This window comes from Triturus cristatus, chromosome 3_1 (assembly GCF_964204655.1).
Source record: "Triturus cristatus chromosome 3_1, aTriCri1.1, whole genome shotgun sequence".
Classification (NCBI taxonomy): Eukaryota; Metazoa; Chordata; class Amphibia; order Caudata; family Salamandridae; genus Triturus; species Triturus cristatus.
In genome coordinates, this window is record NC_140583.1 from 163,579,644 (window position 1) to 163,598,227 (window position 18,584).

Consider the following 18,584-nt stretch of genomic DNA (forward strand, 5'->3'; position numbering starts at 1 on the left):
CTCTTTCCGCACACTTAGTAATTCCATCGTTCTTCCATACTGGAGCTAACATTTTACAGATCCCTTTCGAACTGATGTGCGCCGCTCCATGCGCCATCGTGACTACCGCAAGTACATACGCTTCAGGTAACATCCAACGTTGCTGCTCAGACAAATCAACCCAACATCCACTTGAATCCATTTTACCCGTTTTCTCCTTCCATTCATTCTTCTCATTTTCAGTTGCTTCATTCTGGATTGCCTTCACACTTTCAATCGTATTCTCACACATCCCTGATTCAGCAATCCATCTTGCAGACTGTTGGAAACAGCCCCACTCCCACTCCGCAGGGTGGTGGAGGGCCTTCCCGACACAATGGGGTAGCTTGGCTCGAGTGGTCAGGAAACAGGCGCAGTGCTAAGCATACAATATACCCATACAATAACCATGCGTGCATCCGTTCCAAAAACGACTCTACACCGTAAAAATTATGAAAATATTCTTCTTTATCTTTCTTCTCTTAGTTGCTGATTGGGAAAATAAATAACAATCACAGTATATACATTTTAAATAGTGCAGGTCAAATAAATATTTGCTGTTTGCTGAAATAAATAGGGGTGATCATAAATAACAGGGCATAAATACAAGTGCAATATATACAGACAATTAAATACTTTGAGGTAATAAATACTGTACCAATAAATACCGTTCCAATAAATACTGTACACCAACAAGTCCTGTGGACCTATAAATTCAGTGCAGCAATAACCAGATAAGAACTTAATAAATACAGTATCCCCAATAAATAATTAGAAGTATACAGTACACTTTGTGAATCAGATGACACTTCACTTCTGAAGGGCTGATTTGACCCAGGCACAGCTTGTAGGGTGTGGAAGGCTTGAGGGGGGCTACTCCCTGGCTGAGGCAAAGGCTGAGGCCTAAACTGAGGTAGATCAAAAAGGGGGGAAATTCCAATGCCCTGGCTTCCCTCTCCACACAACCTCTCTAGGTTAGTCCCAGTTCACCCCAGGCACAGTCAGGTGGGTTTCAGCACCTCCCTAGCCCCTTAGAGTAGTCTCTCAGGTCTCCACAGGGCCTTAGGCGCCCTCTACTCCACTTACTGCCCTTTTCTGATGTTCCGACGCCGCTGGAGTCGTGTCGACGCCGTGAGGCGGTTCCGGGTCGGTCTCGGCGGCCTCGGCACAGTGTCAGTTCTTTGTCGACGCCGGTAGGCGGTTCCGGTCCGGTGTCGGTGGCCTCGGTTCGATCTCGACCTCCGATTCGACGGCGTCGGGCAGTCTCTTCACGATGTCGACTTCGGGCGGCTCCGGTCCGATGGCGCTCTCGGCTCCGATGACGTCGGCCGGCCTGGCCTCGATGTCGACTTCCGGCGACTCCGGGGTGCGATCCTCACCCCCGACCTCCGGTGCTCTTCCTCACAGGTTCCGGGCGACTCCGGAGTGCGATCCTCACTCCCGACCTCCGGTGCTCCTCTACCTCGGTCTCCGACGACTCCGGAGGGCGGACTTCACCCTTCCGATGACGCCGCTCACTCGACCTCGGTTCACCTCCTTCTCGACCCCTGGTATTCCTCTCGACCTCCGCCGGCGCCCTCTTACGACCTCAGGCGGCTCCGGGTACGACGTCTGCTACCTCAGTCAGCGCCGCTTCTCCACCTCGGGCTCCAGGTCTTCGGCTACTCGACGCCAGGCTCCAGGGAAACCAGTTCTCAGGTCAGAATCTTGCTGCTTTCTTGGTTCTAAGGCCTGTTCCTGCTGTCCAGGTCCTTAGGATGGTTTTCTTCTGTCTTCTTCCCACACAGGGCTATAGGCTGGGATCCATCAGTAGGGACAAGTATCAAGGGTGGGTTTATGGACCCCACTCCAGGCACAAGTTTCCACCCCTGCTGCTTCACTCCTTCCTCCTTCACTGTTGTGCTCCTCTCTCTTCACCAGTCAGGTGCCAACTGCCAGCTCCAACTGCCAACTGCCTCTCTTATCCTCCCAACATTCTAAACGGTTTCCAACTGTCACACAGTTCTGGAATCTCCTGGAAGGTTCTGGAAGGTGCTGGTAGGTTCCAGTGGATGCTGGTGATGTCATAGGAGGCCACCATTTTGTGCTTCAGGCCCTCAGACAGAAGTTTCAGGGGTAGCTAAAATGGCTCCCTGAATCTGTAGCAACACGAAAAAGTCTGGTGGTTCCCAATAAAAAGGAAAAAGTCAAACAGGGTTTGAGGCAAAAGTGGGACAAAATAAATAATGATGAGGAGGGACCACCCAAAGGGCTGACAGGTCTAACACGCGTCCCCCCCAGCTGAAAGTGGGGAGAGCTACCCAACCCCTTGGGAGTTCTCATCACTAAGGCGGAAATACCTTGAGAGACCGTCTGCGTTGGCGTGGTCCACTCCAGGCCGATGTTCCACCTGAAAGTCCATCCCCTGTAGGGAAATAGACCACCTCAACAACTTGGGATTCTCCCCCTTCATTTGCATCAGCCAACGAAGGGGTCTGTGGTCGGTCTGAACTAGGAAGTGCGAGCCAAACAGGTATGGCCGCAACTTCTTCAGAGCCCATACCACTGCAAAGGCTTCACGCTCTATTGCACTCCACTTCTGTTCCCTGGGAAGTAGTCTCCTGGATAGGAAGACCACGGGTTGATCCAGACCCTCTTCGTTGAGTTGCGATAACACTGCCCCAATGCCATGTTCTGATGCATCTGTCTGGACAATGAACTCCTTGGAAAAGTCTGGGGCCCTTAAGACCGGGGCCTCGCACATGGCTTTCTTCAATTTCTCAAAGGCTTGCTGACAAGCCTCCGTCCAGACTACCCGTCGAGGTTGTTTCTTGGACGTGAGCTCCGTGAGAGGGGCTACGATGGTACCGTACCCCTTCACGAAGCGGCGATAGTAACCCGTGAGGCCCAAAAATGCTCGGACCTCAGTCTGTGTCTTGGGGGGTTCCCAGGCCATGATGGCCTCGATCTTCGCCTGGAGGGGCTGCACCGTTCCCCTACCCACCAAGTGTCCAAGGTACACTACCGACCCCTGCCCGATCTGGCACTTGCTGGCCTTGATCGTCAATCCAGCTTGTCTCAGGGCCTGGAGAACAGCTTGCAGGTGCTGCAAGTGATCCTCCCAGCTGTTACTGAAGACGGCTATGTCATCCAGATATGCAGCAGAGAAACTCTCCATTCCGGTGAGGATCTGGTTTACCAGGCGCTGAAACGTGGCAGGTGCGTTCTTGAGCCCAAAGGGCATCACACAGAACTGGTAGTGGCCATTGGGCGTGGAGAAGGCTGACCTTTCCCTTGCTCCATCAGTCAAAGAGATCTGTCAGTACCCTGAAGTAAGGTCAAAGGTACTTAGATATTGGGCAGCTCCCAGCCTGTCAATCAATTCATCCGCCCTAGGGATCGGATGAGCATCAGTTTTGGTCACTGAATTCAGTCCCCGATAGTCCACACAGAACCTCAGTTCTGGTTGGGCACCCGGTGGTGCAGCTTTCGGTACTAACACCACCGGACTAGACCAGGGGCTGCTAGAAGGTTCAATCACTCCTAGCTCCAGCATCTTAGTGACTTCACTATGAATGCTGGCCTTCACCTTGTCTGACATCCGGTAGATCTTGGACTTCACAGGTGGGCTGTCTCCTGTGTCCACGTCATGGACGCACAGGTGAGTCCTACCCGGGACAAGGGAGAACAACGAGGAGTACTGCCCCAGGACCTGGCGACAGTCCTCCTGCTGTTCAGGGGTTAGAGATGGGGAGAGAATCACTCCCTCCACCGACCCATCCTTTTCTTGAGACGCAAACAGATCAGGGAGAGGCTCGCTTTCCACGTCCTCTCCTCCGTCAGTCACCATCATCAAGATGACTTCGGGCCTCTCGTGGTGGGGTTTGAGGCGGTTGGCATGCAGCACCCGCAGGGGCTGACGAGGGGTCTTCAGGTCCACCAAGTAGGTAGCCTTTCCCTTCTTCTCCAACACCTCAAAGGGTCCTGACCAGCGATCCTGGAGGGCACTAAGCTCTCCGGGTTCGATCACCCACACCTTCTGGCCAGGCTCCAACTCCACCGGGTGAGCATTGTGGTCATACCACACCTTCATTACTGCTTGGCTGGCTTCCAGGTTGTCAGAAGCTTGCTTCCACAACTTAGCCATTTGGCTCCGGAAGGCCAGCATGTAGCTCACCACATCCTGGGGGAGCTTTCTGGGAGTTCTTTCCCATCCGTCTCTCACCAGGTTAAGAGGTCCGCGTACAGGGTGCCCATACAGAAGCTCGAAGGGGCTGAAGCCCACTCCCTTCTGTGGCACTTCCCTGTAAGAAAAAAGTAAACAGGGTAGGAGGACGTCCCATTTCCTCCGCAGGCTTTCAGGCAGACTTCTGATCATGCCCTTCAAGGTTTTGTTAAACCTCTCCACCAGACCATTGGTCTGGGGGTGGTAAGGAGTTGTGAACCGGTAGGTCACTCCACACTCCTTCCACATTGCCCGCATATATGCTGACATGAAGTTGGTCCCCCTGTCGGACACAACTTCCTTGGGAAAACCCACTCGGATAAAGATTCCCATCAGGGCCCTAGCCACAACAGGTGCTGTTATGGTCCTCAGAGGTATTGCCTCTGGGTACCGTGTGGCATGATCCACCAGAACCAGGATAAACCTGTGACCAGCCGTAGTTGGTGGATCTAATGGACCCACAATGTCGATGCCCACCCTTTCAAAGGGGGTGCTAACGACAGGAAGTGGTTCCAGGGGAGCTTTCAGCTTCACCCCTGTTTTCCCACTGGCTTGGCAAGACACACATGTCCGGCAGTAGGTATCGGACGACACTTTCATCTGAGGCCAATAAAAGTGTGGGACAAGACGGGCGAAGGTCTTGTCTTGCCCCAGGTGTCCTGCCAAGGGTATCTCGTGAGCCAACTCTAAAAGGAAGGCTCGATAACGTTGAGGGACTACCAAGGCTCGTGACGATCCATGTAGGGGTGCCTTGGGTTCACTGTAGAGGAGGCCATCCTCCCAGTAAACACTGTAGTTCCCTTCAACGTTCCCTGCTGCCTGGGCTTCGGCCTGTCGCCTCAGCCCCTCAAGGGTAGGGCACTCCCTCTGGCCCTGGCAGAATTCCTCCCTGGACGGGCCTCCCTCCACGTGCCACTCGGCCGGGATGGGTAGGTCCTCCAGGTTGGTAACGTCCCCCTCCGCAGACTCCTGGTCCACCACCTCCGGTGGCCTATCCGTCCTACGGGGTGGAGACGCCGAGGCAGGCTCCTCCTGTCCTCGGTTCTTCCCTTGACTGGCAGCTGGCTGGGCCTTTGTTCCAGCCTCCAGCCGGAATGAACTCCCTCTTCGGGTAGTCACGGACCTTGTGCTAACACAGGCCCAGTCAGGTGTACCCAGCATCTCGGTATGAGTCCGGTATTCCACCTCCTTCCAAGCGTTGTGCTCCATGTCATTGCCCAGCAGACAATCGACTGGCACGGCAGGGCTTACGGCAACTCGAAGTGAACCTGCAACCCCCCCCCATTCAAAGGGAACCTCGGCCACTGGATAGTGACCGGTTCTGCCGTCAGCCATCGCGGCTGGGTGGAGTACATCGGGAATTACCTGCTCTGGAGACACCAGTTGACTACGCACCATAGTCATACTGGCTCCTGTGTCTCTCAGAGCCTCCCCTCTTTGGCCATTGATGGTGATCCACTGCCCATACTTTGCAGTATTTGCGGGCACCTGGATCTTAGGAACCATCTCCCGTTCTCCCAGGGACACTAAAGTGACACCCGCCCACTCCCTTCCCTTAGTTAAGGGCATCTCCTCCCCGAGCACTACACTAGCTACTCCGGGGGGCTTTCCTCCAGTGGGAGGGGGTGATCGTTTCTGACACTTCGGATCTCCTTTATAGTGTCCAACGCCACCGCACTCGTAGCAATGGACAACCCTTGGCTGCTGACTCTGGCCAGGATTAGGGTTTCTGGGTGGGTTAGCCTTAGAGGTGAATCCTGTTCCCTTCCCTTGGAAGTTATTTTGGGGGCCTTTGGAGAACTCCTTTTTCTTTTCCCCTCCTTCTTTCTTCTGGGGGGCGCCCTGTCCGGCCTTTTGAGTATCCCCTCCAGTCCCCCTTGTGGACACCCGGGTACTAGCCCAAATGTCCGCCTCCTCAGCAAGCTTCCGGGGACTGGTCAGCTTGCTATCCACCAGGTGTTGCCGCAGTTCAGGGAAACATTTCTCGAGTAGGTGTTCCTTCAATACTAGGTCAAACAGCTCCTCGTAGTTCCTTACTTCACTGCCCTGAATCCAACCTTCCAGTGCCTTCTTTGCATAGTCCAGGAAGTCCACCCAATTCTGTGTGCCCAGTTTGTGACTACCCCTGAACTTCTGTCTGTACTTTTCCGGAGTAAGTCCAAACTTCCTGATGAGCGCCAGTTTCATGGTGGGGTAGTGGGTTTGCTCATCCTCTTCGAGGGCCAATAAAGCATCCCTACCAGCTGGAGGCATGTATTTATACAGTCCCCCTCCCCAATACTTCGCTGGAACCCCATGGGCCCTCAATGAGACCTCATAGGCTGCTAGCCACTTGGCGATGTCGTCACCTGCCCCATAGCTCGCTACCATGTCCTTTGGCAGGTAAGGTTTGGATTCCCTGGTGGACTCTTGGTTTTGGCTGCCACCATTGGGAACAGGTTGTGCCCCGATTCGCAAAATCTGAAGATCTATTTCTTTCAGGCGCAATTCATGGGCCATCCTCTGCTCCTCCTTTTCCTTCTCCAGCTTTGCTAAGTCCCATGTGAGCTGTCTTTTCTCCCTCCGGTCTGCTAACTCCACTTCAGACAAGCCCCCGCTAGAGGCACGGCTGCCCCCCCTAGAAAGTGTCCTGGGCCCTGCGGACAGGTTCCCCACCTCAGGTTGGTACATCTCAGCCCCCTCGGGGTCAGGCTCTCCATCCCTGTCTTCTTCCTCAGCCTTGCTTTCCCTGCGTGCCTCCCCCCAAGCCCTTAAGCTGGTTTGAAGTGCACCCTTCTTTGCTCCTGGGGGACAGTACACCCCCTCTCGCTGGCAAAACTCCCTGAGTTGGGCCACAGTGTACGTGTCTAGATTTTCAAGAACAAACTCCATCTTGCCCACTCAGGTTAGAGGACAGGTTTTGTGCAGTAACAATGCAGGGGGGTACCTTTAGTAATACCTCCTCCCACCACCAGAGTAAATTTGGAAAAAACAAAAACCCACAATTAGGAAGGCCGCTGTGAGAAAACTCCCGGTGTAGGCCTATGGACTACCCACAGTTATTGTTGAGTATATGTAGGCACAGCTCTATCCCACCGCTGAACACCAATTTATGTTGGAAACAGCCCCACTCCCACTCCGCAGGGTGGTGGAGGGCCTTCCCGACACAATGGGGTAGCTTGGCTCGAGTGGTCAGGAAACAGGCGCAGTGCTAAGCATACAATATACCCATACAATAACCATGCGTGCATCCGTTCCAAAAACGACTCTACACCGTAAAAATTATGAAAATATTCTTCTTTATCTTTCTTCTCTTAGTTGCTGATTGGGAAAATAAATAACAATCACAGTATATACATTTTAAATAGTGCAGGTCAAATAAATATTTGCTGTTTGCTGAAATAAATAGGGGTGATCATAAATAACAGGGCATAAATACAAGTGCAATATATACAGACAATTAAATACTTTGAGGTAATAAATACTGTACCAATAAATACCGTTCCAATAAATACTGTACACCAACAAGTCCTGTGGACCTATAAATTCAGTGCAGCAATAACCAGATAAGAACTTAATAAATACAGTATCCCCAATAAATAATTAGAAGTATACAGTACACTTTGTGAATCAGATGACACTTCACTTCTGAAGGGCTGATTTGACCCAGGCACAGCTTGTAGGGTGTGGAAGGCTTGAGGGGGGCTACTCCCTGGCTGAGGCAAAGGCTGAGGCCTAAACTGAGGTAGATCAAAAAGGGGGGAAATTCCAATGCCCTGGCTTCCCTCTCCACACAACCTCTCTAGGTTAGTCCCAGTTCACCCCAGGCACAGTCAGGTGGGTTTCAGCACCTCCCTAGCCCCTTAGAGTAGTCTCTCAGGTCTCCACAGGGCCTTAGGCGCCCTCTACTCCACTTACTGCCCTTTTCTGATGTTCCGACGCCGCTGGAGTCGTGTCGACGCCGTGAGGCGGTTCCGGGTCGGTCTCGGCGGCCTCGGCACAGTGTCAGTTCTTTGTCGACGCCGGTAGGCGGTTCCGGTCCGGTGTCGGTGGCCTCGGTTCGATCTCGACCTCCGATTCGACGGCGTCGGGCAGTCTCTTCACGATGTCGACTTCGGGCGGCTCCGGTCCAATGGCGCTCTCGGCTCCGATGACGTCGGCCGGCCTGGCCTCGATGTCGACTTCCGGCGACTCCGGGGTGCGATCCTCACCCCCGACCTCCGGTGCTCTTCCTCACAGGTTCCGGGCGACTCCGGAGTGCGATCCTCACTCCCGACCTCCGGTGCTCCTCTACCTCGGTCTCCGACGACTCCGGAGGGCGGACTTCACCCTTCCGATGACGCCGCTCACTCGACCTCGGTTCACCTCCTTCTCGACCCCTGGTATTCCTCTCGACCTCTGCCGGCGCCCTCTTACGACCTCAGGCGGCTCCGGGTACGACGTCTGCTACCTCAGTCAGCGCCGCTTCTCCACCTCGGGCTCCAGGTCTTCGGCTACTCGACGCCAGGCTCCAGGGAAACCAGTTCTCAGGTCAGAATCTTGCTGCTTTCTTGGTTCTAAGGCCTGTTCCTGCTGTCCAGGTCCTTAGGATGGTTTTCTTCTGTCTTCTTCCCACACAAGGCTATAGGCTGGGATCCATCAGTAGGGACAAGTATCAAGGGTGGGTTTATGGACCCCACTCCAGGCACAAGTTTCCACCCCTGCTGCTTCACTCCTTCCTCCTTCACTGTTGTGCTCCTCTCTCTTCACCAGTCAGGTGCCAACTGCCAGCTCCAACTGCCAACTGCCTCTCTTATCCTCCCAACATTCTAAACGGTTTCCAACTGTCACACAGTTCTGGAATCTCCTGGAAGGTTCTGGAAGGTGCTGGTAGGTTCCAGTGGATGCTGGTGATGTCATAGGAGGCCACCATTTTGTGCTTCAGGCCCTCAGACAGAAGTTTCAGGGGTAGCTAAAATGGCTCCCTGAATCTGTAGCAACACGAAAAAGTCTGGTGGTTCCCAATAAAAAGGAAAAAGTCAAACAGGGTTTGAGGCAAAAGTGGGACAAAATAAATAATGATGAGGAGGGACCACCCAAAGGGCTGACAGGTCTAACACCACCCCGCTGTCTTTGCGCTAATTGTATGCAGGTGCCCACCCTGCGTCTTCATTGCCGTGTTATCACTAATGCGGGTGCCCACCCCGCTTATGGTTGTTCTATTGCGGGTGCCCACCCCGCGATCATTGAAGGAGAAATCACCACCGCGGCCCGAGCTTCAGTTCAAAACCGCCGCCGAGTCCGCGGCCCGCCTGGTTGTGGGCGGGGCCGCGGGACGGAAGCAGAAGTGCCGCCATTATGATGGGAGGCGGCCGCCGGGAGCTTGCGAGGCTCCACTTAGAAGTTCCGGAGAGGAGCGGAGTCCCCGGAGAACGGCCCGGTGAGTACAGACGGGCTGGGGGACTCCACGCAGGTGCTGGGGGTGCGGGGGCAGTGCTCACGAGCCCCGTGAGGCTCCGACGTTGGGGGCATTATTTCTCGAGCCGGTGAGGCTCTAGGGGACATTGTTCTTTGGTGCTGTGTAGAGCCCCGAGAAGGCTCCAACGACGGGGCGATCTTTGAAAGAGCCCAGCGAGGCTCCACCAACAGGGGGCACCAGTTGTTTCTTTACGGAGCGGCCCCAGATGGCAGCGGGTCGCTCCCCCTTTGCCCCACCGTAACGTTTAGGGCCACGAAGGCTCTAGGGGGCATTTCAATTGTTTTATAGCCCAGAGAGGGCTACAGAGGCACGCCGGTGCCTGAGTTCGTTCCACAGCTGCCCAGCACTTAGTGGGCAGCTGCCACGTTTAGGTTGTGCCCCTCTGAGTTTTGGACTGTGCCTCCTGCGCAGTCTTGCCCCTGACTTTGCTGGACACAGGGCGTCTTAGCCTGGACAAGGCCAGTTGGCCTGGGGACTGCCACAGGTGGTGGCATATGAGTTCTGGCGCAATTGTTCCTTGCTCTACACCTCTGAATGTTTTCATGCATCATGTGTTTCCCTTGCTCTACACCTCTGAATGTTTTCATGCATCATGTGTTTCCTTTGCTCTACACCTCTGAATGTTTTCATGCATCATGTGTAACGTTCTATTACCCCTACAGGTATTGTGATACTTAGGTGGTTGTTTGCTTTCTCCTAGTACAGGTGGTGCTAGTGAGGTCCTGATTCCCTGCGCAATATTTTCCTAAGGTGGTTAGGGTTGCGTAGGTGGTACTTACCTGATACCAGTAGTTACTGGTTGTGTGCTACATATGTTATTTTGTACTACAGTATTATTCCTATGTTCTAAAAAGTGCTAATTCCTGACAGTGGTCCAGGTGGCCCTGTCCCCTGTATATATAATCCCTTGTAAATTCTGCCCGTGCCTGGTGGCACATTGTAGAGTGTGTGTTTTTATCTAATGTGTTGTGTATAATACAAAGGCTATTTTTATAGAATACCTTGTGTGGAGTTTCCTTTGTGGTGGGCCTTGGGTGTTGTTGCTGGGTGCGCGCGCAAACGCTTTACACATCGCCTCAGAGATAAGCCTGACTGCTCGTGCCAAGCTACCAAGGGGGTGAGCAGGGGTTATCTTTGGCGTGTAACTTCCTTGCCCTGACTAGAGTGGTGGTTTCTGCCTGACTTTGGCGCACGCCTTAGCCAACCAGAAGTCCCATTTCTAACAGTCCTGTTCTGCCGATTTTGAAACGTACTGACCCTTCCAAGCCTCCAATCTACAGATTTGTGATTGACCTCAGAGAGGTTAACAAAATAGTGAATCCACAGTTTCCTGTAGTCCCAGATATCACTGCATTATTGACGTTGATTCCTGCCTCAGCCTCATGGTTTCCAGTTATCGACTTGAAAAATGCATTTTTCAGCATTCCCATAGCTGAGGAAAGTAGAGACATTTTTGGTTTCTCCTTAGGAGGTCGCAGTTTCAGATTCAAGCGCGCTCCACAAGGTTATTGTGAGAGCCCTTCAATTTACAGTCAAGCATTGAGTCAATTAGATGCTCTTGTACTTCCTCCTGGTGTTGCTCTGATCCAATACGTAGACGATCTTTTACTGGCTGCTGATGACAAGGAAACTTGCAAAGCAGCTACAATTTCTCTATTACGTCATTTGTCAGACTTACATCACAAGGTGTCACCTTCTAAACTGCAATATTGTTGCCAAGAAGTGACCTACTTAGGTCATCTTTTGTCAAAGGAGGGAAGAAGGTTGACCCCAGAGAGAATCAAAGCAATCTCGCAGATGACTGTACCAAGCACACAGAGAGAAGTGCGTGCGTTCTTGGGTATTACGTCATACTGCAGGCAATGGATCCCAAATTTTTCTCTCATGGCAAAACCATTGGTAGCCCTGACTGGAAAAGGTGTTCCGAGCCCTTTGCCATGGTCTGATGAATGTCAACAGAGCTTCTCTGACTTACGTGATGCGCTGTGTTCAGCTCCTGTGTTGGGTACTCCTGACTACAGTAAGCCGTTTACTTTATATGTCCATGAAAGAGAAGGTTGTGCGTTGAGTGTTTTAACGCAACAATTTGGTGACAAACAGCGACCTTGCGCATATTTCTCATCCACATTAGATCCGGTAGCCAGAGCATTGCCAAGTTGTTTGAGAGCTACAGCAGCAGCTGCAGTGTCTATTCGACAGTCTGCTGGACTAGTCATGAACAACATGTTAGTGGTCATGGTTCCACATGCTGTGGATACACTCATGAATCGAACGAAAACTCTGCACCCTAACCAGTGCTAGACTATCAGGCTATGAGCTGACGCTTTTGGCAAGTCACATTCAGATCAAGCGATGCAACATATTGAATCCAGCAACGCTGTTGCCGCCTACTCTGGAGTCGAGTGATTCAGAGCCCCATGACTGTTGTTTCAGAACTGAGGAAGAGACAAAAGGTAGGATTGATTTGAAAGATACTCCGTTACTAGATCCAGACGGCACCTTATATGTCAATGGGTCGTGTTTTAAACTACAGAATGGTGATGTGACGGCCGCGTATGCAGTTACGACTTTGAGTACGATTGTTGAAACCACAAGAGTAAGTCAGAATTCTGCCCAAGCTGCAGAATTAATTGCACTAACAAGAGCGTGTGTTTTAGCTGAGGGAAAGAGAGTGAATGTGTTTACTGATAGCCAATACGCCTTCGGTGTATCACATAGCTTTGGACGTCTCTGGAGAGAAAGAGGTTTTCTCACGTCCCATGGAACTAAGATCCAACATGGACAGTTAGTCAGTGATCTATTGGAATCTCTGACCCTACCGAATGAAGTTGCCATTGTGAAGTGCAGTGCACATCGGAAGATTACGGATGATGTTGGCCGTGGGAATGCGTTTGCTGATGAGGTCGCCAAAGAGACGGCCAAGAACATGACGAGCCGAATGTATGTTGCAACGTCTGTGTTAGACCTGTCAGCCCTTTGGGTGGTCCCTCCTCATCATTATTTATTTTGTCCCACTTTTGCCTCAAACCCTGTTTGACTTTTTCCTTTTTATTGGGAACCACCAGACTTTTTCGTGTTGCTACAGATTCAGGGAGCCATTTTAGCTACCCCTGAAACTTCTGTCTGAGGGCCTGAAGCACAAAATGGTGGCCTCCTATGACATCACCAGCATCCACTGGAACCTACCAGCACCTTCCAGAACCTTCCAGGAGATTCCAGAACTGTGTGACAGTTGGAAACCGTTTAGAATGTTGGGAGGATAAGAGAGGCAGTTGGCAGTTGGAGCTGGCAGTTGGCACCTGACTGGTGAAGAGAGAGGAGCACAACAGTGAAGGAGGAAGGAGTGAAGCAGCAGGGGTGGAAACTTGTGCCTGGAGTGGGGTCCATAAACCCACCCTTGATACTTGTCCCTACTGATGGATCCCAGCCTATAGCCCTGTGTGGGAAGAAGACAGAAGAAAACCATCCTAAGGACCTGGACAGCAGGAACAGGCCTTAGAACCAAGAAAGCAGCAAGATTCTGACCTGAGAACTGGTTTCCCTGGAGCCTGGCGTCGAGTAGCCGAAGACCTGGAGCCCGAGGTGGAGAAGCGGCGCTGACTGAGGTAGCAGACGTCGTACCCGGAGCCGCCTGAGGTCGTAAGAGGGCGCCGGCGGAGGTCGAGAGGAATACCAGGGGTCGAGAAGGAGGTGAACCGAGGTCGAGTGAGCGGCGTCATCGGAAGGGTGAAGTCCGCCCTCCGGAGTCGTCGGAGACCGAGGTAGAGGAGCACCGGAGGTCGGGAGTGAGGATCGCACTCCGGAGTCGCCCGGAACCTGTGAGGAAGAGCACCGGAGGTCGGGGGTGAGGATCGCACCCCGGAGTCGCCGGAAGTCGACATCGAGGCCAGGCCGGCCGACGTCATCGGAGCCGAGAGCGCCATCGGACCGGAGCCGCCCGAAGTCGACATCGTGAAGAGACTGCCCGACGCCGTCGAATCGGAGGTCGAGATCGAACCGAGGCCACCGACACCGGACCGGAACCGCCTACCGGCGTCGACAAAGAACTGACACTGTGCCGAGGCCGCCGAGACCGACCCGGAACCGCCTCACGGCGTCGACACGACTCCAGCGGCGTCGGAACATCAGAAAAGGGCAGTAAGTGGAGTAGAGGGCGCCTAAGGCCCTGTGGAGACCTGAGAGACTACTCTAAGGGGCTAGGGAGGTGCTGAAACCCACCTGACTGTGCCTGGGGTGAACTGGGACTAACCTAGAGAGGTTGTGTGGAGAGGGAAGCCAGGGCATTGGAATTTCCCCCCTTTTTGATCTACCTCAGTTTAGGCCTCAGCCTTTGCCTCAGCCAGGGAGTAGCCCCCCTCAAGCCTTCCACACCCTACAAGCTGTGCCTGGGTCAAATCAGCCCTTCAGAAGTGAAGTGTCATCTGATTCACAAAGTGTACTGTATACTTCTAATTATTTATTGGGGATACTGTATTTATTAAGTTCTTATCTGGTTATTGCTGCACTGAATTTATAGGTCCACAGGACTTGTTGGTGTACAGTATTTATTGGAACGGTATTTATTGGTACAGTATTTATTACCTCAAAGTATTTAATTGTCTGTATATATTGCACTTGTATTTATGCCCTGTTATTTATGATCACCCCTATTTATTTCAGCAAACAGCAAATATTTATTTGACCTGCACTATTTAAAATGTATATACTGTGATTGTTATTTATTTTCCCAATCAGCAACTAAGAGAAGAAAGATAAAGAAGAATATTTTCATAATTTTTACGGTGTAGAGTCGTTTTTGGAACGGATGCACGCATGGTTATAGTATGGGTATATTGTATGCTTAGCACTGCGCCTGTTTCCTGACCACTCGAGCCAAGCTACCCCATTGTGTCGGGAAGGCCCTCCACCACCCTGCGGAGGGGGAGTGGGGCTGTTTCCAACATAAATTGGTGTTCAGCGGTGGGATAGAGCTGTGCCTACATATACTCAACAATAACTGTGGGTAGTCCATAGGCCTACACCGGGAGTTTTCTCACAGCGGCCTTCCTAATTGTGGGTTTTTGTTTTTTCCAAATTTACTCTGGTGGTGGGAGGAGGTATTACTAAAGGTACCCCCCTGCATTGTTACTGCACAAAACCTGTCCTCTAACCTGAGTGGGCAAGATGGAGTTTGTTCTTGAAAATCTAGACACGTACACTGTGGCCCAACTCAGGGAGTTTTGCCAGCGAGAGGGGGTGTACTGTCCCCCAGGAGCAAAGAAGGGTGCACTTCAAACCAGCTTAAGGGCTTGGGGGGAGGCACGCAGGGAAAGCAAGGCTGAGGAAGAGGACAGGGATGGAGAGCCTGACCCCGAGGGGGCTGAGATGTACCAACCTGAGGTGGGGAACCTGTCCGCAGGGCCCAGGACACTTTCTAGGGGGGGCAGCCGTGCCTCTAGCGGGGGCTTGTCTGAAGTGGAGTTAGCAGACCGGAGGGAGAAAAGACAGCTCACCTGGGACTTAGCAAAGCTGGAGAAGGAAAAGGAGGAGCAGAGGATGGCCCATGAATTGCGCCTGAAAGAAATAGATCTTCAGATTTTGCGAATCGGGGCACAACCTGTTCCCAATGGTGGCAGCCAAAACCAAGAGTCCACCAGGGAATCCAAACCTTACCTGCCAAAGGACATGGTAGCGAGCTATGGGGCAGGTGACGACATCGCCAAGTGGCTAGCAGCCTATGAGGTCTCATTGAGGGCCCATGGGGTTCCAGCGAAGTATTGGGGAGGGGGACTGTATAAATACATGCCTCCAGCTGGTAGGGATGCTTTATTGGCCCTCGAAGAGGATGAGCAAACCCACTACCCCACCATGAAACTGGCGCTCATCAGGAAGTTTGGACTTACTCCGGAAAAGTACAGACAGAAGTTCAGGGGTAGTCACAAACTGGGCACACAGAATTGGGTGGACTTCCTGGACTATGCAAAGAAGGCACTGGAAGGTTGGATTCAGGGCAGTGAAGTAAGGAACTACGAGGAGCTGTTTGACCTAGTATTGAAGGAACACCTACTCGAGAAATGTTTCCCTGAACTGCGGCAACACCTGGTGGATAGCAAGCTGACCAGTCCCCGGAAGCTTGCTGAGGAGGCGGACATTTGGGCTAGTACCCGGGTGTCCACAAGGGGGACTGGAGGGGATACTCAAAAGGCCGGACAGGGCGCCCCCCAGAAGAAAGAAGGAGGGGAAAAGAAAAAGGAGTTCTCCAAAGGCCCCCAAAATAACTTCCAAGGGAAGGGAACAGGATTCACCTCTAAGGCTAACCCACCCAGAAACCCTAATCCTGGCCAGAGTCAGCAGCCAAGGGTTGTCCATTGCTACGAGTGCGGTGGCGTTGGACACTATAAAGGAGATCCGAAGTGTCAGAAACGATCACCCCCTCCCACTGGAGGAAAGCCCCCCGGAGTAGCTAGTGTAGTGCTCGGGGAGGAGATGCCCTTAACTAAGGGAAGGGAGTGGGCGGGTGTCACTTTAGTGTCCCTGGGAGAACGGGAGATGGTTCCTAAGATCCAGGTGCCCGCAAATACTGCAAAGTATGGGCAGTGGATCACCATCAATGGCCAAAGAGGGGAGGCTCTGAGAGACACAGGAGCCAGTATGACTATGGTGCGTAGTCAACTGGTGTCTCCAGAGCAGGTAATTCCCGATGTACTCCACCCAGCCGCGATGGCTGACGGCAGAACCGGTCACTATCCAGTGGCCGAGGTTCCCTTTGAATGGGGGGGGTTGCAGGTTCACTTCGAGTTGCCGTAAGCCCTGCCGTGCCAGTCGATTGTCTGCTGGGCAATGACATGGAGCACAACGCTTGGAAGGAGGTGGAATACCGGACTCATACCGAGATGCTGGGTACACCTGACTGGGCCTGTGTTAGCACAAGGTCCGTGACTACCCGAAGAGGGAGTTCATTCCGGCTGGAGCCTGGAACAAAGGCCCAGCCAGCTGCCAGTCAAGGGAAGAACCGAGGACAGGAGGAGCCTGCCTCGGCGTCTCCACCCCGTAGGACGGATAGGCCACCGGAGGTGGTGGACCAGGAGTCTGCGGAGGGGGACGTTACCAACCTGGAGGACCTACCCATCCCGGCCGAGTGGCACGTGGAGGGAGGCCCGTCCAGGGAGGAATTCTGCCAGGGCCAGAGGGAGTGCCCTACCCTTGAGGGGCTGAGGCGACAGGCCGAAGCCCAGGCAGCAGGGAACGTTGAAGGGAACTACAGTGTTTACTGGGAGGATGGCCTCCTCTACAGTGAACCCAAGGCACCCCTACATGGATCGTCACGAGCCTTGGTAGTCCCTCAACGTTATCGAGCCTTCCTTTTAGAGTTGGCTCACGAGATACCCTTGGCAGGACACCTGGGGCAAGACAAGACCTTCGCCCGTCTTGTCCCACACTTTTATTGGCCTCAGATGAAAGTGTCGTCCGATACCTACTGCCGGACATGTGTGTCTTGCCAAGCCAGTGGGAAAACAGGGGTGAAGCTGAAAGCTCCCCTGGAACCACTTCCTGTTGTTAGCACCCCCTTTGAAAGGGTGGGCATCGACATTGTGGGTCCATTAGATCCACCAACTACGGCTGGTCACAGGTTTATCCTGGTTCTGGTGGATCATGCCACACGGTACCCAGAGGCAATACCTCTGAGGACCATAACAGCACCTGTTGTGGCTAGGGCCCTGATGGGAATCTTTACCCGAGTGGGTTTTCCCAAGGAAGTTGTGTCCGACAGGGGGACCAACTTCATGTCAGCATATATGCGGGCAATGTGGAAGGAGTGTGGAGTGACCTACCGGTTCACAACTCCTTACCACCCCCAGACCAATGGTCTGGTGGAGAGGTTTAACAAAACCTTGAAGGGCATGATCAGAAGTCTGCCTGAAAGCCTGCGGAGGAAATGGGACGTCCTCCTACCCTGTTTACTTTTTTCTTACAGGGAAGTGCCACAGAAGGGAGTGGGCTTCAGCCCCTTCGAGCTTCTGTATGGGCACCCTGTACGCGGACCTCTTAACCTGGTGAGAGACGGATGGGAAAGAACTCCCAGAAAGCTCCCCCAGGATGTGGTGAGCTACATGCTGGCCTTCCGGAGCCAAATGGCTAAGTTGTGGAAGCAAGCTTCTGACAACCTGGAAGCCAGCCAAGCAGTAATGAAGGTGTGGTATGACCACAATGCTCACCCGGTGGAGTTGGAGCCTGGCCAGAAGGTGTGGGTGATCGAACCCGGAGAGCTTAGTGCCCTCCAGGATCGCTGGTCAGGACCCTTTGAGGTGTTGGAGAAGAAGGGAAAGGCTACCTACTTGGTGGACCTGAAGACCCCTCGTCAGCCCCTGCGGGTGCTGCATGCCAACCGCCTCAAACCCCACCACGAGAGGCCCGAAGTCATCTTGATGATGGTGACTGACGGAGGAGAGGACGTGGAAAGCGAGCCTCTCCCTGATCTGTTTGCGTCTCAAGAAAAGGATGGGTCGGTGGAGGGAGTGATTCTCTCCCCATCTCTAACTCCTGAACAGCAGGAGGACTGTCGCCAGGTCCTGGGGCAGTACTCCTCGTTGTTCTCCCTTGTCCCGGGTAGGACTCACCTGTGCGTCCATGACGTGGACACAGGAGACAGCCCACCTGTGAAGTCCAAGATCTACCGGATGTCAGACAAGGTGAAGGCCAGCATTCATAGTGAAGTCACTAAGATGCTGGAGCTAGGAGTGATTGAACCTTCTAGCAGCCCCTGGTCTAGTCCGGTGGTGTTAGTACCGAAAGCTGCACCACCGGGTGCCCAACCAGAACTGAGGTTCTGTGTGGACTATCGGGGACTGAATTCAGTGACCAAAACTGATGCTCATCCGATCCCTAGGGCGGATGAATTGATTGACCGGCTGGGAGCTGCCCAATATCTAAGTACCTTTGACCTTA